General features: G+C 34.4%; 1 long non-coding RNA gene across 1 annotated transcript; it reads left to right on the forward strand.

The window, feature by feature from the left end:
* The first annotated feature begins 808 nt into the window (after window positions 1–808).
* On the forward strand, window positions 809–6,978 carry LOC140596040 (uncharacterized). The gene is made up of 3 exons (XR_011998080.1): window positions 809–877; window positions 6,740–6,770; window positions 6,887–6,978. It is a non-coding gene; the product is annotated as an uncharacterized lncRNA (long non-coding RNA).
* The last annotated feature ends 5,270 nt before the right edge of the window (window positions 6,979–12,248 follow it).

Genomic DNA, 12,248 nt, shown 5'->3' on the forward strand with positions numbered 1-12,248 from the left:
GGGAAGGGAGAGGGAGTGGGAAAGAATCTCAAGCAGAATCCATGCGGAGTGCAGAGCCCCATGTGGGGCTCAATCGCACAACCATGAGACCATGACTGGAGCAGAAACCAAGAATGGGATGCACAACCAACTGAGCCACTCAGGCATCCCAATTTCTGTTTTTTTGTTTGTTTGTTTGTTTGTTTGTTTAATGTTTAAGTATATTTGTCTAACAAATATGGTAAATAGAAACATTTTTATTTTAAAATATAGTAAAATATATTTACAATACGATATCAGGATAGCCAATTAAAATCATATGTGTTTCTCTTTATGGGTTCTAGATACAATAATTTAAGATACAATAATAATTGAGACAGGACAATTTATGTGGCATACAACTGAGCATAATAGCCATGTGATGACTTTTTATACTTTATTATAAGCTCATTTAATTATCATTCATCCATTTTATTGATTTAATGGATACTTATTAGATGCCAACAGCTACGCAAGGTATGGAGGTGAGGATACTCAACTATAAAGACCATTATTAAAAAAAAAAAAAAAAAGACCATTATTCTCGACTTCAATAATCTTAGTATTTAATTAACTTTAATATATAAAATATAAATCTTCCAGAGAAAACTCAATCATCTTATTTTTCCCCCTAATGATAGACTTATCTCTCTCTTTATAAACAATGGAAATGCTGATACTGCTTCTTCTCAGACAGCATTCTTTTATATTGTTTCTACTGTTCATGTCTTTCAGCAATCTTTTAGGCCAATGTTATCTTCAAAACTCATGTATCAACCCAACTGAATGTTATTTTGACTGAGGAAAAACCACATATCCTTCACCTTTTATTGATCAATTGTGAAGAAAGGAAATGCTGGTAAGTTATACATAATAAAAATAATAACTAATATATCTTAATTTGTGAGTAAAGACATTTGTATGGATGTGTAAAATAAGGAAATACATAAGATAGATAGAAATAAAAATCAAGAGCGAGCAAGCCTATGGAAGTTAAAAAAAATCACAGAAAAGGGGCACCTGGTAACTTAGTTGGTTCAGTGTCTGCCTTCAGCTCAGGTCATGATCTTGGGGGTCCTAGGATTGTGTGGATCCTCACTTAGCAGGAAGCCTGCCTCTTTCTCTGGTTGTCCCCCTGCTTGTGCTCTCTTTCTCTCAAATAAATAAAATCTTTAAAAAAGAGAAAAGAAAATCAGAGAATAAAAAAGACAACACAAAACAAAGGCAATATTAAAATAAATAAATAAATGCATAAAGTAGCATAACATGGGCCCAACTTCTATCAGAAAGATGCTAAAAACCTACTCTTGTGTCCCTGAGTAGCAACAGATGAAGCAGCTTGATGAATGTTGCTCTGGGCCCTAGCTTCATCCACAGAGGTCACAGAGGCTTATTGATGATCCAAGAGGGATAAAAGTGTTGGGAAGAAGAATTATAGCACGAGGAGTGACAGACTCTATCTGATTACAGAATCTAAGTCTCTATCATTCTCCAGATTAATATTGAATTCTAACTATATTGACCTTATCTAATATCATGGAACTATTCATTTAATAATATAGGAAAGAAAAAAATAACAAAAGAGAATAAAGTACCTATAATTTTGAAAGATGTTGAAGGGGGAATCAATAAATAGAATTTTGTTTTCTTAGACAGAGCTCCTGGACAGCTTTTCCAAGACATGAGCTGCTTGATCACGAACATCCTAGGAGGTTCAGAGGAACTAACGAAAGGCCATGTATTCATTTGATTGTCCATGAGCTTTATGGGTTCTCCATAGCTGATTTGGGTACTGAATGTAAGCAATGGAAAAATAAGCATAAACTTTAGCAATATTTATTTTGACCAGTATAAGTGCCACAAAGCATTAAAGATGGATTTTTTTTTAAATAGAGAAGGATATTATATGTTAGACTTCTTCCAGAAGACAGTGACTTTTTTTATTCCAAAGTACCTTTTACTTTTTCTTTTAGCTGTATTTCATACCTTCCTATTCTTGAATTTGCTAGTTCAGATTACCAAATTCATCAAACCAGGAGAAACTATGTATAAAAATTAGATAATTTTATTTATATAATATTAACATTGCTACTATTTATATCTTTTGAACTATTTTCAGCAACTGTACCAATAAGATTAAAGTACATCAAGAAAAGTAAAGTAAAAAAATCATACTATGTAAAATTATGAAAAAATAGTAGAATACAGTCAATAATATTGTAAAGAAAAAATTATAATTTTAAATACTATTTCAAATCCTTGTACTTGCATGATCTTAAAGGGTAAAGTATGGGCAATCCCAATTCAGTGTCAATCATAGAGTGGGAAGGCAGCATAAACATTTTACATTTCAACTTCCTGTTTGTTTCTTCAACATCTCTGGACAAGGAGGATCAAGCTAATATTTGCTTCTAGTGTAGATAGTATAAATAATGGTTAAAAACCTAGACTCTGGACTAAGGCTTTGTGGTGAGTCTTGCCTTTTCCATCTTAGACAACACACTAAATCTAAGTTTGCAATATTGGACAAATTATTCAATTTTTGTGGCCCACTGTTTCCTCACTTTAAAAATGGAGATCATGATAGTACCTACCTCATTGGTCCAATAAGGCCATTAAATGAATCTAGCATTTAAAATAGTGCCTGACTCAGTGGAGTCTCTAAAATCTTCAGCCATTATTAGTATCTTGTGATTGCCCTATCTTTGCTGGATAATCTTTAATATAGAAAAGTATTCCATATATTGAATCAAACCTGTCTGCCTAAAACTTGGTCCCATCTTTCTTTCCCTTCTTGGTCCCTTCTTTCCAAAGGAAGAAATTTAGTGGTTGTTTTACTTAATAGTTATTCATAATTAGAAAGCAGAGCCCATGTTCCTTCCTTCTTCCCTTCTTTCCTCCCTTCCTTCCTTCATACCTTCCTTTTGTTCTTTTGAGGCTGAAACACACTCAGTTTCTTCACACATCATTTTTTTTCCAAGTCTTTGCCATCTAGCTTCCTTCCTCTTAAAATTCCAATTCACTAATGTCATTATTCCAACATAACATTTAGGAAATTATATGAAAATCCAGTGCATACACATTTATCATCATTTCACATTAGAAGTCTTATTTCCTTCTATCCAATTCAGTTTCAGATTCCGTTATTTTAAATCTAGAACATCATATTTTTTTGTTTCTTGATTTACTTAGAAAATGATAGAAAAATAGAATATCAGAGTTAGAAAACAATTTAAAAATCAAATAGTCCAAATCCCTTGTTTACAAATGAGGAAATTATAATTGTAGACTGGCTAGGGGAACAATTTTACTAGGGTTCCAAGACTTATTTTCCTAATATCAATGAAACCAGGACTTGGCCTAGAATCCAAGACCCATAGGTCAATATTTTTACTCCAGTGCCAGATCTAATTGACTGCTAGTCATCCTGATGGGGAAGATCTAAAATTTTAATCTGGCTCCAAGGGAAAGAGTGCTATTAGAAATGTCTGCCTTAGCAAATGAATAGAAAGTGGTACACTCTTACTTCAGATTTCCTGTTTTTAATATAAAATTCTCTTAATCCAGATCACTCCAAGACTGATTAAGTAAGCAATTGATTTTTTCTGAATCCAGGTGAGAAACTTCACATTTATATTTATCAGATTACTAATTATTATTTTGAGCCTATTCTAGTCCGTTGACCTATTCTCAAATCTTGATTCTGATATGAAATATATTTGCTATTCTTTATATTCATAAGACACACCAAATTTGATAAGCATAAAAATATATCTTTATCAAATCATTCATTAAAATGTAGAACAAGGTTATTTTTAATACTTCCATAATATTTATCTCACATATTTCCTAAACTAGAGCTGAAAGCAAATATTCCATCTGCCAAGGGTATATCTAAGAGCAATCTAGGAGCAGATCTAATGAACAGGTCATATCCCAGCTACTCCAATTTCCTTTTTAATATGATTTCATGGGAATAGGAGTGTGAGGAGAATAACTACACATACTTACCTTAGAAAACACTATTGTTTGTTCAATATAAAGGAGTAAAAGAAAGGATGAGTAAGCAGCTTAGGGGTAGGAGTACATGGGAAAGAACTGCTGAGGGCAGACAGCAGTAGGGAGAAGAGGAAATACATTTCCAGGTAGGCCAATTAAAAACTTTAAAAAAAATTAGTTTAAGTATTTTATAGATCAAAGCAAGAATATCCGCTAGCCCAGAAAACTAAATTGCAACTCTGCAAAGGACTTCCCGTTTTCCTGCACCATGAGGTAGGACAATGCCTGAAGCATTCAGGCAGCCTCTAGTTTTGAAGTGGAGCAGGTCACAGCAATCCCTAGTACTTACTGGCCAGTTCAAAACATTTCACTCCATTTCACTCCTGGGACCAATAAAGGAGTAAATTGTGAATATTGAAGCACTAGCCAGCATGGCACCTGGCTGCCCAGGAAACATTTCATTTGCTAGGCCTTAAAGGCAGCTTGCTTATGGGTCTTTACAAATCTGTACTGGTTTCTCATTGCTATTAGAGGACACTAATAAGAGGACACAGCAAACAAAATTAACGTTTAGCTGCTTTCTCCAGTTACCACTGAGTCAAATACTGGGACTTTTTTTGGTTACTATATTTTTATTATGACCTGGGCTCTTACAACAGTAAAAACAAAACCCAAAAACCAAGAAAACATAACATAAGTAATCAAGAAATATGTTTCACACTATAGGAGGAATTGTGATGGCAGCCAGCACCTGGGAATATATATGTACACAAGGGGCCCTTGTGCTTGTGTGTATTTCTACTGCTCAGTCAAGGCAAACAGCAAGCAGCTGGCTGTGACTAGCTCAGACTAATAAGCATAAAATCAACATAGGCTGATCCAGGCTGAATATCAGCATCTGTTAGGCCATTGTCTCTGCTGCTATGTGGGAAGCAGAAGGAAGAGCCGAATAGATAGCCTGCTCTGAGGCAGAACTCAAGATGAGGGGCCCCTAACCACCTGCCAAGGTGTTAGTGGAGGAGCCATGGTAGGAAGAGGCTGTCAAACCCACAGAGAAGGCGCCTCATGCAACCTGTAAACTCTGTGCCCTTCTCCAGTTACACTTTCCCCTAGGGCTGCTCTAACCCAGTTTCAAGCAAAAGGCAGTGAAAAAAGAGCTATTAATGAATCAGGAATTAGTATTAAAGATCAGGAGATGTACTATCATTTCATGCTTCATTACACTTTGCAGAGAAAGCCAGAGGAACAGAGGAGGCAGATCCTCTATCACTGCAACAAATGGTGAGGTTGTCCTCTGATCTGAAGAAGTAATATTGAAAAATAAGACGTTAATTCTCACATCATATATGAGTAATAATTCACTTCTCACCTACTGTGTCCTCATCCTGCTGGGATTTTTCCTAGTTTAGTGTTGTCCTCAGGCATATTTGCCACTTCCTATGACCCCGGAAGCACTCAGGACCTTGCCATTCTGCTCAGATTCTCCCAATGCCTGATTACTCCACAAAGTAAACTCTTCATTTCTCTTGGCAGGACAGCCTCTTGAATCATAATTTAAAGGCCAAGGCAGAAAACTGATAAAGAGACAAACAAGGGATGTCCTTTCCAATTCCTCTTGTCTAGTGTGCCAGATTGGATGTTTGAAAATAATTATTTCCTCTTACTACTCCTCAAATAAAAATAAACTGAAAATTACTTGACATTTCTTTTAGCAGGGTAAGAATGTTAGATTTCTGCAGAGCATTTTCTACAATGGAAGAGTATGGATGTGGAAATTTAGTGTGTTAAAAAGTTGTGTTTTAAAAGTGTGAGCTAGAGGGATGTACACGATTGGTATTGAAAGGGGCAAAATACCACTCCAAATATGCCATTTTTTAAATATTATTTTGAGCTGCAGGCTCTTGAAAAGCAACAAATGTGGGGAAGCTTCCTCTGAACTCTTCTTATCTGCTTAAGACAGATCTTCCAGAAGAACTCAGTTTTCATAAATCCCCTCCTCAGAGGTTCAATCAACTAGGAAATACTGACTCATCACAGGAGAGGAGTAGAAGTTGACACATCTAGACATACTTTGTCACAAACTATCATACTTGTCTCTTCTGCTAAGGGCCCAGTCATCTTTCCTAAAAATCATTTATTATCTCCTATGTGACCAACATCTCCCCTCACCTTTTCCTTTTAAGATGGGATTTTTTATTTATTTATTTATTTTAAGATTTTATTTATTAATTCATGAGAGACACAGAAAGAGAGAGGCAGAGGGAGAAGCAGGCTCCATGCAGGGAGCCCGAAGTGGGACTCGATCCTGGGACTGCAGGATCATGCCCTGGGCAGAAGGCAGGCACTCAACTGCTGAGCCACCCAGGCATTCCTAAAATGGGATTTTTAAGAAAAGATTATTTGAGTGACAGAGTGAGAGAGTGCACTAGCAAGGGGGTGGGGGCAGAAGGAGAAGCAGACTCCTCACTGAGCAGGGAGCCCAATGACACAGCGCTTGATCCCAGGACCCTAAGATCATGATCTGAGCTGAAAGCAGCCCCTTAACTGAATGAACCACCGAGGCACCTCTTAAAATGGGATTTATCCTAAATTCTAATCCACCTGGAGGATTTATTCATTTTTCCCTGGGTATTTCCTACATATGCCAGAGGTATACATGTTAGTAAACTTCTGTTTGTTTTTCTCTTATTAATCTGTTTTTCTCTTATTAATCTGTTTATAGGGGTCTCAACTTAGAACTCAGAAGAGTAGAGGTAATATTACTCTTACTCCCTAATAGTATGCAAACATTCAAACATTTTTGTGGTGACTAAAGAGTATATGTTATGAGTCTTTAATTTTTTTTTTTAATTTTATTTATTTATGATAGGCACACAGTGAGAGAGAGAGAAGCAGAGACATAGGCAGAGGGAGAAGCAGGCTCCATGCACCGGGAGCCCGACGTGGGATTCGATCCCGGGTCTCCAGGATCGCGCCCCGGGCCAAAGGCAGGCGCCAAACCGCTGCGCCACCCAGGGATCCCTGTTATGAGTCTTTAAAAGAAAACCAAGAGAAATTGCTGTTTTGGTTCACCAGGAGACATTAAAGATAATAGCAAGGAGAAGCAGAAGAGATCAGAGACATAGAATTTGCACTATTTAGTATAAATACAAAGAAAGGGTAGTTTATGAATGAAATGTGACAAATTCATAAACTATGATTCACTGTGGAGAGAAAAAAGGGAACTAATGTTACAAATTGGCTTGGCATTTTTATTTTTTCTTATTTTTCAGAAAGCCAACATACAGCACATTTAAAAAATCATAAACTTATAGATCAGTGCTTTTCCATTTTCTCTGTGCTTCAAAATTAGCTGGCAAAAAAAAAAAAAAAAAAGCCCAAATTTTATACCCCTCTTCCTCTTAGCCTATAATTAAGCTTAATTTAGTAGTAGAGCCTGTAGGCAATGGGGAAGAGATTTGGGGTACCACATAACGTCACCTTTACAGGGTTTAAGAAATCATTTGTATGTAGTTTTGGGAAGTTTCCCAAAGCTAGATGATGATAACTTAGAGCAGACCCCAGTCTCTTCAGTTACTTGAACTTGAGATACCAAGCTTTTATAAGACTAAATAGAAAGTAAAGCTCCATCAGTTCAGTTGCCACATTGAAGGATTAAGAGGCTGATTCTTAGAGAGATGAAGGGACTTTTACTTATTACCTACGAAGAACTATATCTCAGGTTAGAGGTCTAATATTCTCTCCTCAGGGCCAATAGTTTTTTGTCCATGGCTAAAATAAGAAAACTATCAATTCTAGAAATGTCATTATGAATCCAGAAAACCCTTATCTTGAAGTGTGGATCTGAACACTGTGTTTCCCACATGAATTTGGAGAAGTTGACAGGGCAGACAGAAAAAGGAGACAGTGGCCATTTGAAGGCTTAGTTCCTTCAGAGCTAAGGTGATCACTTAGCTTAGAAAGCTGAGTGAGACAATTGGGTATTCATACATAAAAAAGAAATCAAGTAATTTGTAAAGATAAATTATAAAATATAAATTATAAACTTATAAAAGTAAGTTATAGTTATGTAAAAAAGACCCAAAAGTAAAGGATGAATTAAAATAATTTTAGAATAAACTATAGCACATATTTAGGGTCTCAGGGTAAAAACGAATTTCTTAAGTCAAACACAAAAGTCACAGATCATAAAATAAATAAAATGTAAATGTGACTACTGTGTATATATACACAATGGAAGTTACCATTTAAATAACTGAAAATTCAAGACATTGGCTGGAAGAGAATATTTCAATGACATATAAGAGAGAAAGTATTCATTTCTAGAATACACAAATGCAATTTAAGTGTTTAAAAAATAGAATAGAAAAAAATAGACAAATTTATAATTCAAAGGAAAAGAAATTCTAATGACTAATAGACATTTGAAAGTCTGCTCAACATTCCTTAAGGAAATGTAAATTAGAACAACCAGAAAATATTCTTAAGAACTCATCAGACTGGCAAGATAAATAATATATCATAATTCCAGATATTGACAAAAGATAGAGAAATGTGAACTTTGAAGCACCATTATTTGGAGTATAAATTGCTCCAACTCCTGAAAGGACATAAACTATTAGTCTATGGTAATATTAGTAAGTGTACATATAAAAGACCAGGTATTTTACATGAAAGTATATGAAAGGTATATGGAAGTTCCTTATGAAATTCTCAACGGCATGCAAAAAAATATGCACTAGATTATTCATTGAACCATTAATTTTTCTTAACAAAACAAAATGTGAGCACTTCAAGTATTCATCAACATGAGACTTGGAAGTTGACAGAGCAGAGACTCAGAAAGTTAACTGTGGTATATTCTTTCTTTCTTTTCTTTTTTTTTTTTTTTAACTGTGGTATATTCTATATTGGGATCCTATACAGTCATTAAAATAAACAGACAAAGCCATATGCATCAGCATGTATATTGTATATTTGGTAGTTGCATCACAAGAAAAAAAAATTGTAACTACGTGCGGTGATGGATGTTAACTCAACTTGTTATGGTAAACATTTCAAAATATATACAAATATTGAATCATTAGGTCATACACTTGAAACTAATATAATGTTATATGCCAATTATATCTGATTAAAAAAAAAAACACATAAAGTTGAATGACAGAAGGGAAGAGATGGTAAAAAAACTAAGAGAAAAGGAAAAATCCACTGCCATTGCCCAAACAACATCCAGAGTTAGTAGAAAACTACTGAAGGAAGTACTATAGTAAATTAGTTTAATAGCCTGGCCTTTGAAGTCAAGTATATCAGAGTTCAAAATCTTTATCTATTATTTTCAATATAATAGTAGAAAATTGCCCAATCTCTGTAAACCTATTGTGATTTTCTCTTATATAAGAATAATAAAATCTGCCTTATGAAATTGTTCTAAGCATTAAATTAGACAAGGGAATATTTAAAACTTTTTCTTGCTTAAGGAAATTTGAATTAAATAAATGAAATGGATTAAAATGATATTTTTCTCCATCTTCTGTTTTGATTTTTTTACATATGGTGCTAAATGCTAAACATAATATGTTGACTAATAAGAACATGATCTCTACCTTCTACAGGGTGTATTTGAATTTTATGAATTAGACCTTAATGACACAGTCACACCTGCCGCCTCAGAATGTTTAGTATGGAACCTCACCTCCATATGCTTTCATTCAACCAGCTGAGCAATCAAAGGACCTAAAACAATTTCTCAAACTGGAAGATCCAAGATCATCAAAAGTATCTCACTCTTTGGAAATGGATGCAGCCATTATTGCAAAGGTCAGTTTTTCAGACAAGCCTTAGATAGTGAGTCTTTTAGAGGGGGTAACATACTGATATCTGGCAGTAGTCGATGATGATATGACATTATCAAGCTAGGCATATATTCTATGTTCTACAGGCTAAATGAGGTAATGTGCTCTATTTTTAATTAGCCTATATTTATTGAAACTTTGTGGATCTAAAACCACTTCAGAGCATTAAGTTCATAAGTAAGTAAACACATTCTTTTGCGGTGTCTAACTACCAAACTTAGGATTTGATTTTCTCACCCACCAGTCACCGGTCTCCAAGAATAAATATAGTTGAGAAAGAAGAAGTTTATGTATGTATTACTGTTGTCCTCAAGTCTCTGTATTTCTCATTAGAAACTTCAATGACAGTGTTTTACAACAGCCCAACATAGAGTAAATTTTAGGAAAAGTTTTACTGAACAGAATAGATTGTTTTACTTATACACATAGGAGTCATGGTTAAGCTTCAACAGTATGCTTATATATTGCAAAACAAAAATAAGCTTAGAAATTCAGAAACTAAAAAAAAAAAAAATTCAGAAACCGTGTTAACTGACATTAACAACAACACAAAAAAACATAAAAGACCCACAACTTCCTCCCTATTCAATGAAGAACTAGTTCTATAAGATTTTAGCTTCTGAAATGATCCAAAGTTGAACAAAACATAGGCTTCTAATAATACTGTATAAACCAGTTTTGAAAAGCTGTTTGATTTGAGCAGGTCCTTTGTTAATACATTTAAACTAAACAGAAGATAGAAACCAAAAAAATTAAAAAACACATAAAGAAAGAAGAGGAGAAATAAATGCTATATTAGATAAAGCAGCGTTTAAATAAATATAGAATATTTACTTCAAGAGAACTGTTCAGATTACTTAGGTCAAAGTCACACACAGGTAACTTGAAGATTTTGTTATAAATGATAAAACTAATATTCAGTGAACCAAAAATATGTTCAATGGCTTAGAATGCATTCATTAGATAAATATTTATAGAACACATTCATCAGGTACAAGATGAAAAAAACAACAGTCATAACCCTCAAATAACTTACACTTTATTATGTAAAGAAAATAACATGTACAATGTAATAGGAAATACATTTAGTAGAAATCTTTTCTGATGTGGCTTTTAATCAAGTTTTGAAGGATGAATACAAGAGGATTAAAGAAGATGGCAGGGGACTCTCATCCTAGAAGAGAGGAGGAAGCACAATTGTAAAAAGATATAAAACTGTGGCATGTACTTGAGTAAAAACAGTAGTTGTGTGTAGTCTCCTGGTGGCATTAACACTAGTTTCAAGTGGCAGTCTGATTTCTCAGTCCTACCATCCACTTGAAGGGAAATGTCATTCTTTCCTGTCACGACATCCCCTCTCCCAGGTCAATGTATGCATGATGAAATATGGCCACTTTGGCTTCACACTCACATCTCCCAGAGAGAGGTTAATGTTTCAACTTAATGGTTATAGCAAAGATTACACAGAAAATTTCAATTTCAAGTGGCCGAGAGGGGAAGAGGCTGCTTTACTAATTGCATTTTTGTTCTCTCTGTGCATCTTGACCCACTCATCTACATAGTCTCAGCTCCATATGACCTAAAATCTATCAGTACAATGCCCCTAAACTCCATGTGACCTGCCAGCAATGTCTTATACTTATTTTTTTTTTAATTTTACATCTTAAAAACAGTTTACCGATTCGATTTTACATTTTCTTAAGTGAATTTTTTAGAAATTATTAGAACGTCATTCCTGTTGACTTTGTATGACATTCTCATAAACCATGATGAACAATGAATTATTTCTTACATCCACAATATTTAAATTTTGTTGCAAGTTTTTATCTGTGCTTCGTGGTTTGGGAAGAATTTGTGCTATGTCCCTTTTTATTGTACTAGATTGCTGAATGTCATAAAGAGGGAATTTTTATTCTCTTTGTTTTACTATTTTAAATCTGTTTAATGGGCAAATTAAGTGAATCTCTCCTGGCAATCAAAAGATTAATAGAACATTGTGTTAAAGTTGGAGTGTACAAATAAATACTAGATTACATATAGTACTGAACTTTATAAGAACTGTAGGAAGGCAGGCCATGATTAATTTTTCATTAGTTCTGGGAGTTTAATGGAGGATGAGATCATAGCAGAGAATTGTTAAACAATGAAACGAAATGAATTAATATGAATTATAGAGAGGTAAAATGAATTTGGGAGCTCTTGTTAGGTAGTTTGGATCAGCAGTGTCTTTATGTTTCTCCATGCCTCTGCAGTAGAAGCAACTCACTAGAAAACTTAAGAATTGGAGCCACTCCTGTATCTATGAGCTATTTTTAGGAATAAAATATTGGAAAAAAGTCTCATGTTTTATTGCTTCTTACCCTGCTGGTAACTTTT

Source organism: Vulpes vulpes, chromosome 1 (assembly GCF_048418805.1).
Source record: "Vulpes vulpes isolate BD-2025 chromosome 1, VulVul3, whole genome shotgun sequence".
Classification (NCBI taxonomy): domain Eukaryota; kingdom Metazoa; phylum Chordata; class Mammalia; order Carnivora; family Canidae; genus Vulpes; species Vulpes vulpes.